This window comes from Macrobrachium nipponense, chromosome 42 (genome assembly GCF_015104395.2).
Source record: "Macrobrachium nipponense isolate FS-2020 chromosome 42, ASM1510439v2, whole genome shotgun sequence".
In the NCBI taxonomy this organism is placed as follows: Eukaryota; Metazoa; Arthropoda; class Malacostraca; order Decapoda; family Palaemonidae; genus Macrobrachium; species Macrobrachium nipponense.
The window spans coordinates 18,679,955-18,698,820 of record NC_061103.1 but is presented as its reverse complement, the minus strand read 5'-3'; the positions used below and the strand labels follow the sequence as shown (position 1 = coordinate 18,698,820).

General features: G+C 39.0%; 1 long non-coding RNA gene across 3 annotated transcripts in view; it reads right to left on the bottom strand.

The window, feature by feature from the left end:
• Window positions 1-18,866, bottom strand: part of LOC135212994 (uncharacterized) — a 270,894-nt gene that overhangs the window by 235,199 nt on the left and 16,829 nt on the right. For 2 of the 3 annotated variants that reach the window (XR_010314053.1, XR_010314055.1), the window contains exon 3: window positions 405-465. This is a non-coding gene — a long non-coding RNA (uncharacterized LOC135212994). Of the gene's footprint in view, window positions 1-404; window positions 466-15,510; window positions 18,198-18,866 lie in introns of those variants that run through there. The other variant, XR_010314054.1, reaches the window with a different exon arrangement.

The window sequence follows — 18,866 nt, the reverse complement described above, 5'->3', positions numbered from 1 at the left end:
ATATATATATATATATATATATATATATATATATATATATTATATATATATATATATATATATAATTTTTATATGTGTACATACATACATACATACATATATTATATATAACTACAATCTGAGGGTCATACTACCATAATTGTGCATTTGCCTGGTATATACTACTTTCTGCATCAAGATATACTGCTAAAAAAGCTAACTGTACTTGTTCGTATTATACAGACATTCCAGATATTTATGTAGTACACATTTACGATGACATAATGATACCGAACAGAACCAAAAAAAACATGTGAAAATGATCGTATGAACGATCGGTTCGATCCTTGCCACCTGAAAAATACGACAAATGTGATTACAAATTTGATCTTTCTACGTCAACAACAGGTAAGTTCTGTACTTACATTTCCGCAGGGAACCACTGCAACTTGGCTTCTCTCCGTTTCCTTTAGCACTGACACAAATCTGAAATGAAGAAATTTATGAATGTCTGTACGTATATATATATATATATATATATATATATATATATATATATATATATATATATATATATATATATATATATATATTAAATAAGGTTTTTTGCCACGAAGGAAAAAATGAAAAAGCGAGATATATATATATATATATATATATATATATATATATATATATATATATATATATATATATATATATATTATATATATATATATATATATTATATATATTATATTAAATAAAGGTTTTTTGCCACGAAGGAAAAAATGAAAAAGCGAGATAGCCAAGTACTTTCGGTCCTGTTCGGACCCTTTACTGAGGCAAACTGATTTTACAGAGAACAACATAATCAAAAGAAAGCTTAATATACAAACTGACACTACAAAATTAGCAAGCAATAAGGGCGATTTTCACTCTACAGAAGGGAGGAGCTGCCTGAGGGAAGCCACACCTTGAAGGATACACGCAGTAAACAAGTGATTTTCCCAGAAAACAGTACAATTTTCAAGAAATTTACTGGAATCGGCAATTATACAAATCACTAATAAAAACAACCTAAATCTTAGTCTGGGAATGTACCATTTGGACCCATATATTTGTAAGATGTTTATGAAGGACCTTAAAATAAATGAACAACTAATAAATTAGTCCCACATGTATATAGTTATTATTTCTTTCTCTCTCTCTCTCTCTCTCTCTCTCTCTCTCTCTCTCTCTCTGGTTCGATATTTTCTCTCCCTCTTTCTCTTGCTCGATATATATATATTTATATTTTCTTTCGTCTTTTCATTAATAATAATTTTTTTTTTTAATTTGTGTAAAAATTCATGATATTAAATTGTATATGCTCCCGTGTTTTTTCAAATTGTACTGTTTTCTGGGAAAATCACTTGTTTACTGCGTGTATCCTTCAAGGTGTGGCTTCCCTCAGGCAGCTCCTCCCTTCTGTAGAGTGAAAATCGCCCTTATTGCTTGCTAATTTTGTAGTGTCAGTTTGTATATTAAGCTTTCTTTTGACTATGTTGTTCTCTGTAAAATCAGTTTGCCTCAGTAAAGGGTCCGAACAGGACCGAAAGTATTTGGCTATCTCGCTTTTTCATTTTTTCCTTCGTGGCAAAAAACCTTTATTTATACATAGCATCACGTTTTATATACTTCGTGATCAAGTTATTCATATATTATATTATATATATATATATATATATATATATATATATATATAGATATATATAGATATAGATATATATATATATATATATATATATATATATATATATATATATACATATATATATCTATCTATATATATATATATATATATATATATATACTTAAATACATATATAACAAATGTGTATACTATATAATATATATACCACATACAGAGAGAGAGAGAGAGAGAGAGACTTTGGAAACATAGTAACGCCATTATAAATAATTGAGCTAGCATATAATAAACATATAAAAAAATAAACGACCAGCTTTATGCTCGCATGAAATCGTGGTAATTGATGACATCAATTAACTTGACATTAGAAAAAAAAGGGCAACAGTATCTGACCTATTTTTTCCCCCCTTTTGGTGGCGAGTTTTTCAACATCAACTACAAACTTCCTCCATTAAGTTTTATAGTAAGAAAAGCCTAGGAGCCTTTTTTTCGTAGTGTAGGGTAATTTGATAAATTGCTTTTTTTTATTTATTTTTTTGCACCGTCAACGTCTTACGAGGATGGGAGGGCATCGGATTACCGTCATCTGGGGTCTTATGAATCACCGTCAAACGCCTACTACGCCTACGGACGGCGCTCCTGACAGTCGCTTACTACTTCCTCCTCTTTTAATAGACCTCACTGGATTGGCCGTAGCTCAAGAGTTGAGCGTCGAGGAAAAGGTTACCAAAAGACCCGACGAGTTACTCATGCTGATTTTAAGTAGTGGTTTTTTTTATTGAATCTAACGTTGCGTTACTTAAGACATCCTTTTTTGCAACACCAATAGCATGGAATGGAAGATGAAATTTAGGCCAAAGGCCAAGCGCTGGGACCCATGAGGTCATTCAGCGCTGAAGGGGAGATTAAGAGTTATAAAGTTTTCAATTATAACAAGAGAAAAACCTCGCTGTTGCAACGTGATACAATTGTGTGCGTAAAGTATGATGGAAGCAAGTTATAGGTACAATTTAAAAGAAAGAAAGGAGTTGCATTTAGGGGCCGAAGGGTCGGTGCAAATCACCGTAATGTCTACAGTACACCGCGTGAAGTGACGTTGCAAAAATTGTCATTAAACATTTGCGCCAAGGGATACAAAGCGAAGCCATCGACAGCTACAAATTGAAGCTGTGTTTAGAAGCTAACAAGTCAGTCTGTCTTTGCCCCTCTTAAAGCTTCCCCACAGGGAGCTGAAACAATTAAAACATAGCATAACGAGCGAAGCATACGTAAGTTGTTTGTTTGTATGGTGTTTTGACGTTGCATGGAACCATTGGTTATTCAGCAACGGGACCAACGGCTTGACGTGACTTCCGAACCACCTCGAGAGTGAACTTCTATCACCAGAAATACACATCTCTCTCCTCAATGGAATGCTCGAGAATCGATCTCGCGGCCACCGTGGTGGCACGCCAACACCATACCAACCACGCCACTGAGGCGCTCCATACGTAGGTTGGTTCCCGGTGTCAGAAAGCTGCTAATCTTGCAATTACGTTGCCAGTAGCACAAAGTCGACATTTGCAATGTTCTAATCTTTCGTGATAATGTCCCTGTACGAATTCCCATTATTAATAATGAATGATAATCATTAAAAACTGAAAATAAAGAGAATGAACTAAAATGGGATAGAAATGAGCTAAAACAGCAATGAATAACAACCACCATCATGTTAAAACTAAAACGTCAAGAACATCAAATTTAGGACTTGCGGCCAAGCGCTGAGACCTATGAAGGTCATTCAGCGCTGAAACGGAAATTGCCAGTGAACCGTTTGAAGGTCTGACAAGAGGAAAAGCTCTCAGTTGCACTACGAATCAATTGTTAGGAGAGAATATGTATAGAGGTACAGAATATGTATAGAGGTACAGTAAAAGGAATGAAAAGGCCTGCAGCTGAGGGCCGAAGAGACGCTGCAAATTACCTTGAGTAATGCCTACAGTGCACCGCATGAGTTCCACTGACGGCACTATTCCCTGCGGGGCGAAATTACGTTAACAGGTTTAATTTTCTCAGGTTTCCTGCAATTTATGGATAAAAGGGTTGCTCCCATTTCTTAGTCCGCTGATTAAACTGTAACATGATTCGCCTAACAACACTACTTGAAGTATTTAGGCGGTTTTCCATTAACATATGCGTAGTAAAATGATAGTGGGGCGTGTTGGTAAGGCGCCTCAAAATGTAATGAACATCAGTAATAAGTCTTTTAGGGTTATTTTTGTAAGGCGTTTTTACGTTGCATGGAACCAGTGGTTATTCAGCTACGGGACCAACGGCTTTACGTGACTTCCGAACCACGTCGAGAGTGAACTTCTATCACCAGAAATACAGAGAGAGAGAGAGAGAGAGAGAGAGAGAGAGAGAGAGAGAGAGAGAGAGAGAGAGAGAGAAATTTTGCAAGATGCAAAAGAAATAACTTAGGGAACCTAACTCGATATAGTTCCATCATGTTCCACATTGATAAGAATACATTACTAATTTCACACAAAAACATTTTGGTAGTTGAATGAAAGCAAAATGAGAGGGCTTAAGAACCAAGAATGGCAATGATTTATGAAAAATGTCTCAAAGGTTAACAAAGTTTCAAGTGTACTTCAATCAGAAGTAATTCTTGGACCAAATCAAAGAGCATGCCTAGTCTTTCTCTAAAATTTCTAGGCAAAAAAATTTCAATTTGGCTACGAATATTCAATATTCACTAAATTGTCTACATTTTTCGTAGTATTATACCATACAGTAACTTTACATACTACACAGAGCTAGTTAAAGCAATGACAGTTTTAATGAAAATTAGAAAAGATGAAACTGTTGTAATAAAAATCAGATAAGGTTCATATAATTTTATTTAGAAAAAGCGTAAAATTAGGGTATCCATATATTTATTGAAAATTTGTAGTATATATTCAAAGACAGAGGAACGTATTAAGGAATAAAATTTGAAATTGTAAAACAGTTTAACATTTCGCCATAATAATAAGCAGAATAAAATTAAATATGCATCTATGTATAATTCTCCTTTTTCCTAGGTGCATTTCTCAAACTTGGACGAGTTTTAACTTTCCTTCTTATGTGGGGCGGCTTCATTGGATACTCGTCCAGCTTCTCTGACGTTTCTACTTTGACAGAACCACCCTCAGTGGTGTCCTGCGAGGGACTTATGTTGTCACCTTCCAGTTCTATCTTTCTTTTAATTCTAAAATTACTCCCGACATTTTCGGGAGTCTCCAATACGTAGTCCTCCAACGACAGTTCCAAAGCAGCGTTTGCGTCCGTCGCCCTCTTAGACTTCCTGGGTGCTTTCTTTGCAATTGACTTTTTGGGGGGTTTAGTTTCTTTAACAGTTTCAGGAATCTCCGTACTAAGTAGAATAATGTCTGCTGAACCTCCCTGGTCTTTCACAAATTCAACTGAATCTTCATGATCAATATCATCCACCTTAACCGTTTCCTTTGAAGGTTCACCCGCATTCTCATCCAATTGTTCGCAAGGTATATTTGAAACATGGTCTAACTGTGTTAATTCATTATTTTCCTCTTCCTCATCTTCTGGTACTACCTCACACTCTGCCTTTACTTCTTCGCGGATGTCGCTGGCAGAAGTATCAGATTCTTTCAAATCACCGCTTAACTCCCTACTAGTGTTTTCATCCAAACCTTCTAAAACCAGGGTAAAGTCATCAGATTTCCTCTTAGGGTTACTTTTTTCACTTGACTGAGAGGGCGCATTTTCTCTTAGTCCGCACACGCCACTGTCTAATGGATAAGTGTAAGTTTCAATCTTAATATCACCCCGACTTCCCATTTTTCCAATATCCACAGCGAGTAAACTGTCAATTATTCCCGGTTCCTCTTTAAATTTCTGTACTTTGACGTCTAAGACCAAGCTCTTACCTGGATCTCCTGATGGTGGAGACCCCTTAGACTGCTGCAAATCAGCCGACAGATCACAACTTTTGATTGCTCCTTCTGTTGGAACCTTGTCCAACTTCGACACGAGGTTATCATTCTCATCCAGCATCAGTTTAGCCGGGGCGACCGATTCTACTCTGCCTGATTCTTCTTCAGAGGTGCTACCGGCACTTAAGAGATGATCTTGAAAAGATACGTCGGAGATATCTACAAGTGACTGTTCATTCACGGATTCTTTAGATGATGCAGGTTTTGCTTCTCTTCTTTTAGTATATTCTTCCAACTCTTTATCAAGGTCCAGCGCGGAAGTCTGAATTTTATGCTTTATTTTACCTTTGTTTTTAAGACCACTTTTCTTGGCGTTCTTGCGTTTCTCCTTAGCAGCCTTCATTTCATGTTGTCTCTTTTGGGATACGTGCTTGTATGGCCCTTTAGCAAGCCGTTTGAGGGGTTTGTTACGGCCACTACGAGTTGGTGAGAGCCTTATTTTAACGGGCAATTTGCGTTGCAGATGTGGGGCAGGTACAGGCTGACCCATGCAGGTGATGATCAGCGGCTGCCCATCCAGGTAAATGCCGTGGTAGTGATCGTATGCCGTTGCAGCGTCGTTTTCCTTCCTGAAGATCACGTGTCCAGTGCCGAGGGAGTATCCGAATTTGTTGTAATGCACCGTAGCTTCCGTGATGCATCCGAATTCGCTGAAGAGCTCCATGAGGTCTCTGTCAGAGACGTTGTAATGCAGATTTGAGACGAAAAGTTTAATCGACCGAGACATTTTCTTTGCATCAATGATTTCAGACCTACAGATAAGAGAAATGTCTTGGCTGGGCTGAATAGAAACGAGGATAGAGCACGAAACTATACTGCTTCAAACGCCCTTTCTGCTCTGGAACTAAAACAGTTCACAAGTGACAATCTACAGGAAACACGAAATTCTTTGATGACTTTGGTTCTCACACCTACCTTTCAGAACGAACAGTTCTGAAGCTGTCAAGAAAAACCAAACTACCAGTTAAGACACAGCAGTAGAATGTTTAACAGTCTAACAAGGGTTTTCATAAGTATGCGAATGACTAAAACGCCTCATATACAATTACCGCAACTTGCCTTTTGGTATTTTCGAAACAAAGGGTAAATTAAACAAGGGGAAAAAAACTCAAGACACACTGCGTATATAAATACACACATACATAAATAAAGGTAATGCCACGGAGGAAAATGAAAAACGAGAACTGCTTAGATCTTTCGTTTCGGTCTTAACGACCCTTTACTACATATTTGTATATGTATATATATATATATATATATATATATATATATATATATATATATATATATATATATATATATATATATATATATATAATGTCAACGTATGATCCAGTCACGTAATGTACCTTATCTGTGTATGAATTCGAATAATTAAAAGTGTCGTCATGGATGATTTGCAATCAGAATGACTGACTCCAAAATGACAACAATTGTACCATGAAAATATCTGGTAGTGCATCAACAGAATGGATTCTGACCTTCATCAGTTTGTTTTCACATAATACTATCAATACTTCCGGAGATCTAACTAGGTATATACAGTATAAAATGTATACTGTTTAAAATGACAAATTCACCGCAGGATCCTTATAAGCCACGAAAAGTAATCCAAATACGAAAACATGAAAAACCAATGAAGGTTATTCGGGATATGACTTCAAATTGGAAGTGTTCTTCCTAGTGTGGGGTCACGCAGTTTTTAACAAAAACTTTATACTATTTAGAATAGAATGGAATATAGAATTTAGGCCAACGGCCAAGCGCTGGGACCTATGAGGTCATTCAACGACGAAATGGAAATGGACATTAAAAATGTTTTGAAAGGTTTACCAGGAGGAGAACCTTGCACTTGCTCTGTGAATTAATTAAGAGAGGGTGGGAAAGTAAGATGGAAGAAATAGCATGTGAACGGAGGTTAAGTAAAAGGAATGAAAGGTGTTGCAGCCAAAGAGGCGCTGCAAAAAACCTTACTAAGTTCAGTAGTATATCTTAATTTAACCAGACCACTGAGCTGATTGTTTTTACGTGGCTAGGAACCAATTGGTCACCTAGCAACGGGACCTACAGCTTACTGTGGGATACGAACCACATTATATCGAGAAATTACTTTCTATCACCTGAAATAAATTCCTCTGATTCCGCGGTGGCCGCGCGAAAACCACTCATCAAACTGCAAAAAACCTAAGCAATGCCTAGAGTGCACCCCATAAGGTGCACTAACGGCATTACCCACTACGTGTTCATACTATTTAGAGCAGTGGTTCTCAAGCTTTTTGGATCGAAGGCATCATTGCTTCTAACCTATACTCTGTTTTTTTTCCATCTGTCCATCTACCTGTGGTGTTTGCGCATGGTAACACTGCGTCCCGAGCTTTAAATAATATCCTATTTCGAATATTAACGGTGCAATTCGCACACAATAAATTATCAAAACACTTTTCAGTTGCAAATGTACACCCAGATATCCTTTTATTTACCTAAAACTTACACATATGTAAGTATTTAAAGCCCGGGACGCAGTGTTACCATGCGCCACCACCACAGGCGGGTGGACAGATGGAAAAAAACAGAGTATAGTATGCCCCAGCCTACTAATGATTTCATGAATAGTATTTTAAAACCGAAGATGCCCAACTCCGTTTCAGCTGGGGTCTCACAAGTATCCCCAACTCCGTTTCAGCTGGGGTCTCACAAGTATCCCCAACTCCGTTTCAGCTGGCGGAATGTACAGTATGATATCGGGGTCTTACAAGTATCCCACTTTGCTTTTACGCTGCATGGAACCAGTGGTTATTTAGCAACGGGACCAACGGCTTTACGTGACTTCCGAACCACATAGAGAGTGAACTACTGTCACCAGAAATACACATCTCTAACCCCTCAGTGGAATCTTCGTGATAACCTTTAGTGTAAAAAAGTAAAAATAAAAATATACATAAAAATAGTTATTTACAAAACTGCAAGTGTGTATATGATGCAAGTGGAAAGCAGCAACAAGGATTTAGAAGTATTTGTTCTACTCTGGGTAGCAGAATACCTTCTAAATATAAACACTCATGCCGACGAAATACGAAATCTCTGTGTTAAAGTGATAAAAGGGGATAGCCATTCAGTACTACCCCTTTTAATACAAACTTCATTATATTTTCCCGTATATTGTTTGTTTGTATGATGTTTTTACGTTGCCAGGAACCAGTGGTTATTCAGCAACGAGACCAACGGCTTTACGTGACTTGACGAACCACGTCGAGAGTGAACTTCTGTCACCAGAAATACACATCTCTCACACCTCACTGGAATGCCCGAGAATCGAACTCGCGGTCACCAAGGTGGCACGCCAGCACCATATCGATCACGCCACTGAGGCGCTCTTCTTCCCGTATAATGGAAGACTCCATTATTACAGTGTCGTATGTATTTCCAGGATTAACAGATTTCTCTCATAAATTCCTACTTTTGATACGGAGAATTCACACAAATCCGTCCTTTTTTTTTTTTTTTTAAGATTTCATTCGATCTCATTTCTACAGAAACAGCAATGTGCACGAATCAGCTTTTCTCTCTAAACTTCGGAATTATCATTACCATTTCTGTCGTAGATATCTAACCTAAATACAGTGGTTTCCAACCTTTTCTAATTCTCACCTCCTTCATTGAATGGCACATTCTCTGCGCCCCCTCCCCCCCCCCTTATATACTGTAATTTACTGGCATAGTCGGCACATGCCAATAATTGACATATTAATATATATATATATAGATATATATATATATATAATTATATATATATATATATATATATAATATATATATATATCCTTAACATAGAATTTGAAATAATTTACATATTTAGAAACAAAATTTCATATTCATATCCGAATATGAAATTTAGTCGAAATTCTGAATTCCATCATAATTATTAGATTTCAGATATAATTATCCCTTCATCAAGCATTGGCGCCCCCCCCCCCCCTCCTGGCAGTCCTTCGAACCTTGGGGGGGGGGGGCGCCCCACAGGTTGGAAACCACTGTAAAAATGACCTTCTTGGGGATTTTACTCGAGGCGGAGTTCACACTCCGAGGAAAGATAAACTATGGAGTTTAAGTCAAAGGCCAAGCGGTGGGACCTATGAGGTCATTCAGCGCTGAAAGGGAAATTGAGAGTAAAGAAGGTTTGAAAGGTGTAACAGGAATCAACTGTTAGGAAAAGGGTGGAAAGTTCATATTCTTGTTCTTACAAGAATGTGAACGGAGGTTCAGTAAAAGGAATGGAAGGTGTTTCAGCTAGGGGCCGAAGGGACGCTGTATGTAAGTAATACCTGCACTACACTGCATGAGGTGCACTGACCGCATTAATTGCCCCCTCCCCCCCAACCCCCCGGGAATACTCTGAGGAAGACGACGATCTGAACCTTTTCACACTCGAGTTACGTATGGATGCAATTATGCCATTAAACTTTCATGGTATTGCCACGGGAACTAAAGTTATGGACGATTGTGTTTATTGTCGTTATCATCAAACACATTCCAAGCTGTTAACAAAGGGAAAAGTTTGCAGACTAAAAACAGAGAAAAAAAGTAATCGCTATCATATGTTTACGATACGTCACTGAAAACGGTGAACTTTTGAAAACAATGGGAGACAAATATAACATTTGCAGCAATATACTCTTAACACAGCTCAAAATGATCGACACCGGGCAATTTTCTTCCAGTCCAATATATAGATTTTAGGCATTATGCCAAGCACTGGGGCAGCTAAGGCCATTCAGCGCTGAAACGGAAATTGACAGTAAAAGGTTTGAAAAGCGTTATAACAGGAAAACCTCGCAGTTGCACTATTAAACAATTGTTAGGAAAGGGTGGACAGTAAGATGGAAGAAAGAGAATATGAACGGAGGTACAGTAAAAGGATCCTCCAGTCCAAGCAACGAGAAAAGCTGAACATTTTGTATATTTCATAGTTTTGACAATTTCATTCCGTAGCTTGAAATTGTAATATCCATACATTTCATCAAGTTTCAAATGAAACAAAAACGTATGTCACCAACACAACAACATTATGGATGGTTTGTGTCACTATGACATTCCTGATAATTTTCTAAAGGTAACTGACACCATCAATGTTTGTTTGTATGGTGTTTTTACGTTGCACGGAACCAGCGGTTATTCAGCAAAGGGACCAACGGCTTTACGTGACTTGCGAACCAAGTCGAGGGTGAACTTCTATCACCAGAAATACACATCTCTAACCCCTCAGTGGAATGCCCGAGAATAGAGCTCGGGGCCACCGAGGTGGCAGGTCAAGACCATACCGATCGCGTCAATGCAAATGTTCACGGGATCCTGGCAAGTGCATTTGCAGAAAATGAAGAGGTGCTGCAAGGGAATGCAATGTCCCATTTGCCGTGTACCCATCTCACAGATTTTACAATGAAAAAAACTGGTCGGAGATGAAAGAGGAAGCTTAGATTGGAGTAGGAGTGGAAGTTTGACAGACTGAGAATATGACATTTTGAGAAGGAAAACGTCACAAGATTTACAACACTTCCTTAAAAGAAGGCACTATAACTGGTTCACTTAATTAAGGTAGATTCTTGGAAGAGCCCCTATGCCTACGAGACGTTAGTTTGGCGGCCGCTGATTGGCTGGGAGCTGGCTACCACCCGGTACCAGCCAATCAGCGGCCACCAAACAAACGTCTCGTAAGAATAGGGATCATCCAAGAATCTACCTTAAGTGAACCAGCTATACTTATATATCTAGATATGAGAATCAAAATAAAAACAATCGTAGGCGACAAGGAAAACGTATTGAATATAGAGAATTTTGGCCAAAGGCCAAGCGCTGGGACTATGAGGTCATTCAGCGGTGAATGGAAAATTGAGAGATTTAAATTGTGTAACAGGAGGGAAAACCTCGTCATTGCACAATGACACAATTGTTAGGAGAGGGTGGTAAGTAAGACGGAGGAAAGCTAATATGAACGGAGGTACAGTAAAAGGAACGAAAGGGGTTAAGACTAGAGGCCGAAAGGACGCTGCAAAGAACCTTAAGTGCACTGAAAGAGGTAGACTGGTGGCACTACTCCCCCTCACGTGGGAGGAATGAGGTTCAATCAAATATTTAGAAACAGATATCCGATGAAGGTTCTATCGAGTCGCAATTTACTAACAAGAAGCTAATAATAGCACATCCGTGGTGTGGTCGGTATGGTGTTGGCCTGCCACCTCGGTGGCCGCGAGTTCGATTCTCGGGTATTCCATTGAGGGGGTGAAAGATGTGTGTTTCTGGTGATAGAAGTTCACTCTCGATATAGTTCGGAAGTCAGGTAAAGCCGTTGGTCTCGTTGCTGAATAACCACTGGTTCCATGCAAAACACCATACAAACAAACATACAAGAAGCTAATCAAACAAAGGGTAGGCTGAATCAGACTTGATACTTTAACAGACAGAATTTGCATACGAAAGGAGGATTATTCAATTATTATTATTATAAAAATAGTTCAACCAGACCACTGAACTGACTTTCAGCTCTCATAGGGCTGGCCCGAAGGATTAGATAAAATGCCAGGTCTAGGCCAAAGGCCAGGAACCGGGACCAAATAGGTCATGAAGTATAATAAACAATAAATTATAAAACTGCTCAGGGACACAGACTTTCATAATAGAACTCAAACAGGCAATAAATACATTTACTCACGTTTCCATACATACTTATTAAAAAGGTGTATTAAAATTAATAACAGGTCAATAAAATCTTTAAAAATTTATCTAAAATTCATTCATTGCTCTGAGTTTTTTGTATCGTTATTATATTTTATTAATTAAATCAGAGTTCTTTAGAAACGTTAAAACCGGAACCACTGACAAAATTTCTTTTATTCTTTTATTTCCAAAAGTTGACAGCTTCTGCTGGTCATACCTTGGGCACTCGCACAACACGTGTCCGACAGTTATCAACACCTTGCACTCTGGGCACTCTGGAGCAGGGTCACGTGAGCTGCTCATCAAGTGCCCATGTGTCAGACGAGTGTGGCCTATACGTAGACGTGTCAAGATTACTTGTGTGTGTCTCTCTCTCTGATATATGGAGCTCCATTTCTTAACATCAGGTTTTATTTGTTTTAGTTTATTACTTTCAGATTCCTCGCTCCATATATTTCGCCATTTATTTACAATGATTGTTTTTAAATGAGCTATATAGTCACTAACAGGGAGGTTTATACTTGTTCTCATCACGTGGACTGCTTCCTTGGGTGCTTTATCGGCTGCTTCGTTTCCTTTTATCCCGACATGGGCAGGGATCCAACATATTTCAATATTTTTTCCCTTATTATATAATTCATGGAGTAAAAACTTAATCTGTTGCACAATATTATTTCTGGGATTGTAACTTTTAATGGCTTGTATAGTGCTTCTAGAGTCGCTAAAGGGGTGTTCTTTGATTATTTCTATGGCCGATGTTATTGCACATAACTCTGCTGTAAATACAGAAGCATCATTGGGAAGAGAGAACTGGTATGTTTTGTCCTGGGACACTGCAGCATATCCCACTCAATATTCTGATTTGGATCCATCCGTATATACTGCGTAATGGGGACCTTTTCGGCTTATGTGCTCTATTGTATGTTGTCTATGGTGTTCTGGAGTGTACGAGTAATCTTTTGATAAATATTTTTAGTGCAAATTTTTTTCTTATTCATATTCCATGGAGGCGGTAATCTTACTATTGAAGGTAGTTGTGAATTTATATTAAGTGACTCAAACAGTCTTCTAGCTCTTATTGGGAAAGGTGGTATATGATTGTTAATAAATGTATCACGCAATTCAAATAGCTTTTTTGTTGGGGAATCACTACACTAAATCTTTAGGGCACTCTTCATTGTCACTAACTCCTTATGGAGAGAGAGAGGTAGTTCACCACATTCAACCTGTAAAAAAGAGGTTCGGATTATTCAAAAGTCTAGTACATTCTGCATTGCAGTATGCACATGAATCATCCTGATAATTATACTATTCCAAGATTTTGTTGAATTGAGAATACAGCTTTCAGAGGAATAGTAGGAGTCAGATGACCAGATAAAAGTAGAAAGGTTTGTTTGTGTGTACGGTGTTTTTACGACAACACCATACCAACCACGCCACTGAAAAGTATAAAGGATACCGTAAGGAAAATTACAGAAGTTCCTATGTAGATAGATGCCTTGGACACGTCCTTTGCACAAGGCCTCGACTACCTTTACCATCATGAATGAACTCATCATCAATTCCAGGATGTATCACAAGGGAAATTTTTAGCAGATGATGTGGTTAGATGCATTTGTGACATGTTTAATTGCTATCTAAACTTAGAAGAGATGAAAAATAACCCTTTTTTTTCCTTAGCTTCAGTTTCTTCATATATTATCATTTCTTTTCTAATTTCATAAATGATGACCTTATTTAACAATTTTATTGCAGTTTTCGACAACCTCATTCCAAAGATTTCTTCCTCGCTTCAGTCTAGATCTTCGTTACATATTCAAAATCTGTAACGATACTGCACAATTGAACTATGGACCCACATTGTTTTAGGCGCAGGCAAATCAGGTCCTTGGATATACTTTTCATCTACAATTTCCTGCAGATGGAAAAGAAAAATTCAAAAGTCTAGCCCATTTCTAAAAGATTTACAAAATACTGTCAACAAACTTGTTCATACCATGAACTGCAACACCTACTCGGTTTGTTTGTATGGTGTTTTTACGTTACATGGAACCAGCGGTTGGTTATTCAGCAACCAAGGTATATAAATAAGGGAGAGCAACGGGACCGACGGCTTTACGTGACTTCCGAACCACGTCGAGAGTGAACTTCTATTACCAGAAATACACATCTCTCACTCCTCAATGGAATTGCCGAGAATCGAAATCGCGACCACCGAGGTGGGATGCCTACACCATACCAACCACGCCACTGAGGCGATGCACCTACTCAGTACACCACGGCGTTTTCTGAGTCATTCAAATTGCCTTGAACAAAGACTTTACCCAGCAAGATACAGATTCCAACTAACCAAATATCTGTCTTCTACTCTCAATTTCATCTATTATTAGTACATATAAACTTGATATAAAATTTGTCTCCTGTCTCCTGCTACACCCAATTTTGCCCATTAAAACCCCAATAGTAAGTATCTTTTCCTCATTTTTCACTATTTTCTTATATTTCTACAAGAAAATTACAGGGTAAGAGCAAACCCTTGCCCTAGGCATTGCTTTTGCTTTGTATGGTGCTTTTACGTTGCATGGAACCAATGGTTATTCAGCAACGGGACCAACGGCTTTACGTGACTTCCGAACCACGTCGAGAGTGAACTTCTATCACCAGAAATACACATCTCTCACTCCTCAACGGAATGGCCGAGAATCGAACCCGCGACCACCGAGGTGGAACGCCCTAGGCATTAGATGATTTCCATACCTGTGTCAAAAATACTATATCGTTCACTAACTAGAATCCCACAAGAGTGAAAGTTCCAATGCCTTTGGAGAAAAGGCTCATCTGTCTTTAAAGGGGCATTTCCTCATAAATTTAAGTCTATAACCCTACATCAATTGTTCCTGTGCCTTGGGCCAATGCATTAGTATCCCAAATCACTGGCATTTCCTAGACAGCAAACACAGTTGTCACACTTACTAAAGAAGCAGTCCTTCATGAAAGTACTGAATTAACATATTTGACTACTGATGGCATCAAGAGAAAGTTCATCTTCCATTAAATGGTTGTCATCATAACGAGGCGGGGAGTAAGAGGTAGTCAAGGTGTATTCTGATTTATTGACACAAAACCGCAGACAGGTCAAGAACTCTTGCGAGCGTAAAAGTACCATTTGACATTAGGGAAAAACAGAGATATCCAAATACAGCTAATGTGTTTTCTCACACCTGGAAAAATGGTTAACAATTCTATATACAAACTGGAAAGAGAGTTCAATACATAAGGTTGGAAAGCTTGCAATGTCTGACATGCATTCATAATTACAGTTCTGACAGTGTCATAATGTAGCTTCTGAAAAATGTATAAATGATAGTTTGAATCAGGAGTGCTGGATCTATGTTTCTCGAGAGTACTCGGCGTATCAAGCAGATTTTTGTTTTTGAAGAGAGGATGCCTTGAGGGTCCTGGTGACCAACTGGGACCTCACAGAACTCCCCCCACCCCCCCCCTCAACCCAAAAGCAGGGCTAGGGGAGTGGGTCGCAGTCTGGGATGTAAGCTGGTTTTAATCTACCAGTTGAGACCCAGTTGATTCTCTGACAGCTGGTACATTTCCTCTCCTTGTTGCAGTATCTGGTGTGGTCCTGAGTAGGCTGGAGAGAGGCGGAGCTTGTATGCATCTATTCTTATGAATGCATACTTTGCTCTTTAGAGGTTACTGACGCCGTTGAGGTATGTATTTGGAGACTTATTCTATTCTTGCTACATCGTATGTAGAATTCGACAGCATGATGTTTTCCAATGCTCTACAGATGTCTGGAAGAGTTGTGGGCTCTCAGGTTTTGAAAAAAAAGTCTGCCAGTATTGCCATCCCTTGTCCATTTAGTGTTTCTACTGAGAATGCGTTAAATGCTGCATGTGGGGCTGTTCCTAGTCCCTGCAAGACCCATGGTAATTTCTTTCTCCATCTCCCACCTTAACATCTCCCAGCGAGTACTGATTTGAGGGAGTGGTGCAGCCACTCCACTAGGCTGTTCGCTACTGGGTTGCATGGTTATGCAAATGGGTTTTGTCCCAAGGCCGGCAGCGAGGGAGCCCCATTAGGTACAGGTGAAGTTGGCTCCTCTGTTGCTTGTTATGTGCTGCGGTACGTACTTCATGCCTGCTGACCCAGCCTACTAGTGCTCTCACACAAATCTCTACTGTCTGCTGCCTTACTGGCATTGCTTCTGGCCATCTGGTATTCTTGTCAATGATCGTGAAGATATACCTGTACCCCTCAGAGGCAGGCAGGGGTCCTAATGTTGGCGTGCATGTGGGCTAGTCATAGGTATGTAGTCTGGAACTCTCCTATCCCCGTTTCTGTGTGCCTCGTTATTTTTCATGTCCACCTTCATTTCCCACCAGATGTACCACTTCAACAGGATTAGGGTGGTTGATCTGCTCGATGGTGGGACAGATTGTGGGCGAGGTCAAAGGCTTTCTTTCCCAACCCTAATGTTACGTATGGGTAAAGGGGTTCTCCCGCCATGGTTGCTGTAGGTCCACGTCATCCTTCTGATGCTTGTTTGTTTGTATGGTGATTTTACATTGCATGGAACCAGTGGTTATTCGGCAACGGGACCAACGGCTTTACGTGACTTCCGAACCAAATCAAGAGTGAACGTTTATCACCAGAAATACACATCTCTGACCCCTCAATGGAATGCTTGAGAATCGAACTCGCAGCCACCGAGGTGGCAGGCCAAGACCAAACCGATCACACCTCTGAGGCGCTGTCATCCTTCTGTGCCAATGATGATACCCCAATCTGAGCAGTGTTGATGGACTTTCAGGAAAGGGCATCTGCCACGTTAGAAGAGCCCTTTAACCCTAATGAACTGATTGCTCCTCGGGAGTAGTAATAAGAGCTTTAGGGTGGTGGACGGATTGACCCTGTAGATAAACAATATTATGTGCCATCGAGACCCCATACTTTCATAGCCCATAAATTCACTAATGGCAACTTTTACACTGACTAAAATCACGAGTGTGGGGCATTTCAGGACCAGTTCTGTTTCTGACTTGAAGGGAGAAGGCACGTAGTACTGCATGTCTCTCTCACATGATGTCTTTTTGTATGTTTGATTTTGTGTGAGCTGTAATTATAATTTTACAAAATAAAATACAATTATCTATTCGCAAAAACATAAATAAGTTGGTAAAATTTACAACTGTCTTGCAAAAGAGGCCACACACAAGGGGTTGTAAATAGTCATTTTCCACTTCTCATAGAAAGTAAGGAAAATCTCTTAAGAATTTTTTTTTTTCAAAACGTGCATTTGCATATCTCCCTCTTTCCATTGATGTGTTTTTTCATGAATTTGCAGACTTTAAATTCTTAAATAAAACTTGATTCTCTTTAACCTAATTTATTAACACTAATCTTACAGTACAGAACCTGAAACTTAATTCCTTAATCTTAATACTGAAACGATACTGCTTGGACTTTTGATTTTCCTCGTGTCAGCAGCTCCTTCTGCAGAGAGATTCTGGTTGTTCTTTCTAGTTCCTGAACCAATAATTCCAGCTGCCCATAGATGTGTAGCCTGGCATTGTTGACCTCCCTCAACGCACTGTTTGCTTGCTTGCTCAAGTACTGTTGTCGCTTGAGGTTCGACTCCTGTTCCTAATTGTGCTCCAGCAGTCTTTCTCAACTCAGCAACCAACTGCAGGTCAGATTCACAAGTTGGGAAAACGGCCACGAAATCTGTAGGCCCTCAGCCAGCATATTATCACTTCGCTGTTAGGTTCAGAAAAGTTCAGTACAGGTGAAGGGGAGCCTTAGCTCTTACTTATTCCCATCTACTGTAATGAAAAAGAAAAGAAAGACACCCATTAATCGCAAAAATCCCTCACCCACAAGAAAAACATAAATATAATAAAAAACTGAATCCTAAAATCTATTTAAAAATTGCCTAACTTAATCAACCTAGTAATAATATAAAGAAAAAATCAAGCATTCATTCATACAAACTCTCTTTTTTTTCCTCTACCACAGTGCCACTCGTGTCTGTCGTTAGGGTGAGGGACCTATGGGATAAAGGAAAGATTAGTGTGGTAGCGGAAGTGATTGCTTTTTTTTGGCTACGATGAATGCTTCATTTTTTGTTTTCATACCAAAATAATTTTTTAGGTTTTCCTTTCAATCAACCATATACTGAAGCCAAGGCTGGGTACAAAACGGAGGTACCCGGTAGTTGATCATTCCCGTGAATTATAGAACTGATTTGATTGTTGTTGGCTTGGGAATTTGGTGACTGCTTGGACCCATTCACATTTGTCCTGTTGGACTAAAAGTCCATTTTCTTTGAGTGTTTACAGGACCTGCCTAACATCTTTTATTTGTTGTTTGATGTTGGGGCTTTATATGAATTTCAAGGAAGTATATATGTAGAACTGTTGGCTGCCCAGGATTTCGTCCATCAGACATTGGAAAGTCACCCCTGTGTTCCAAAGAGCAAAGCAGCTGTCGTT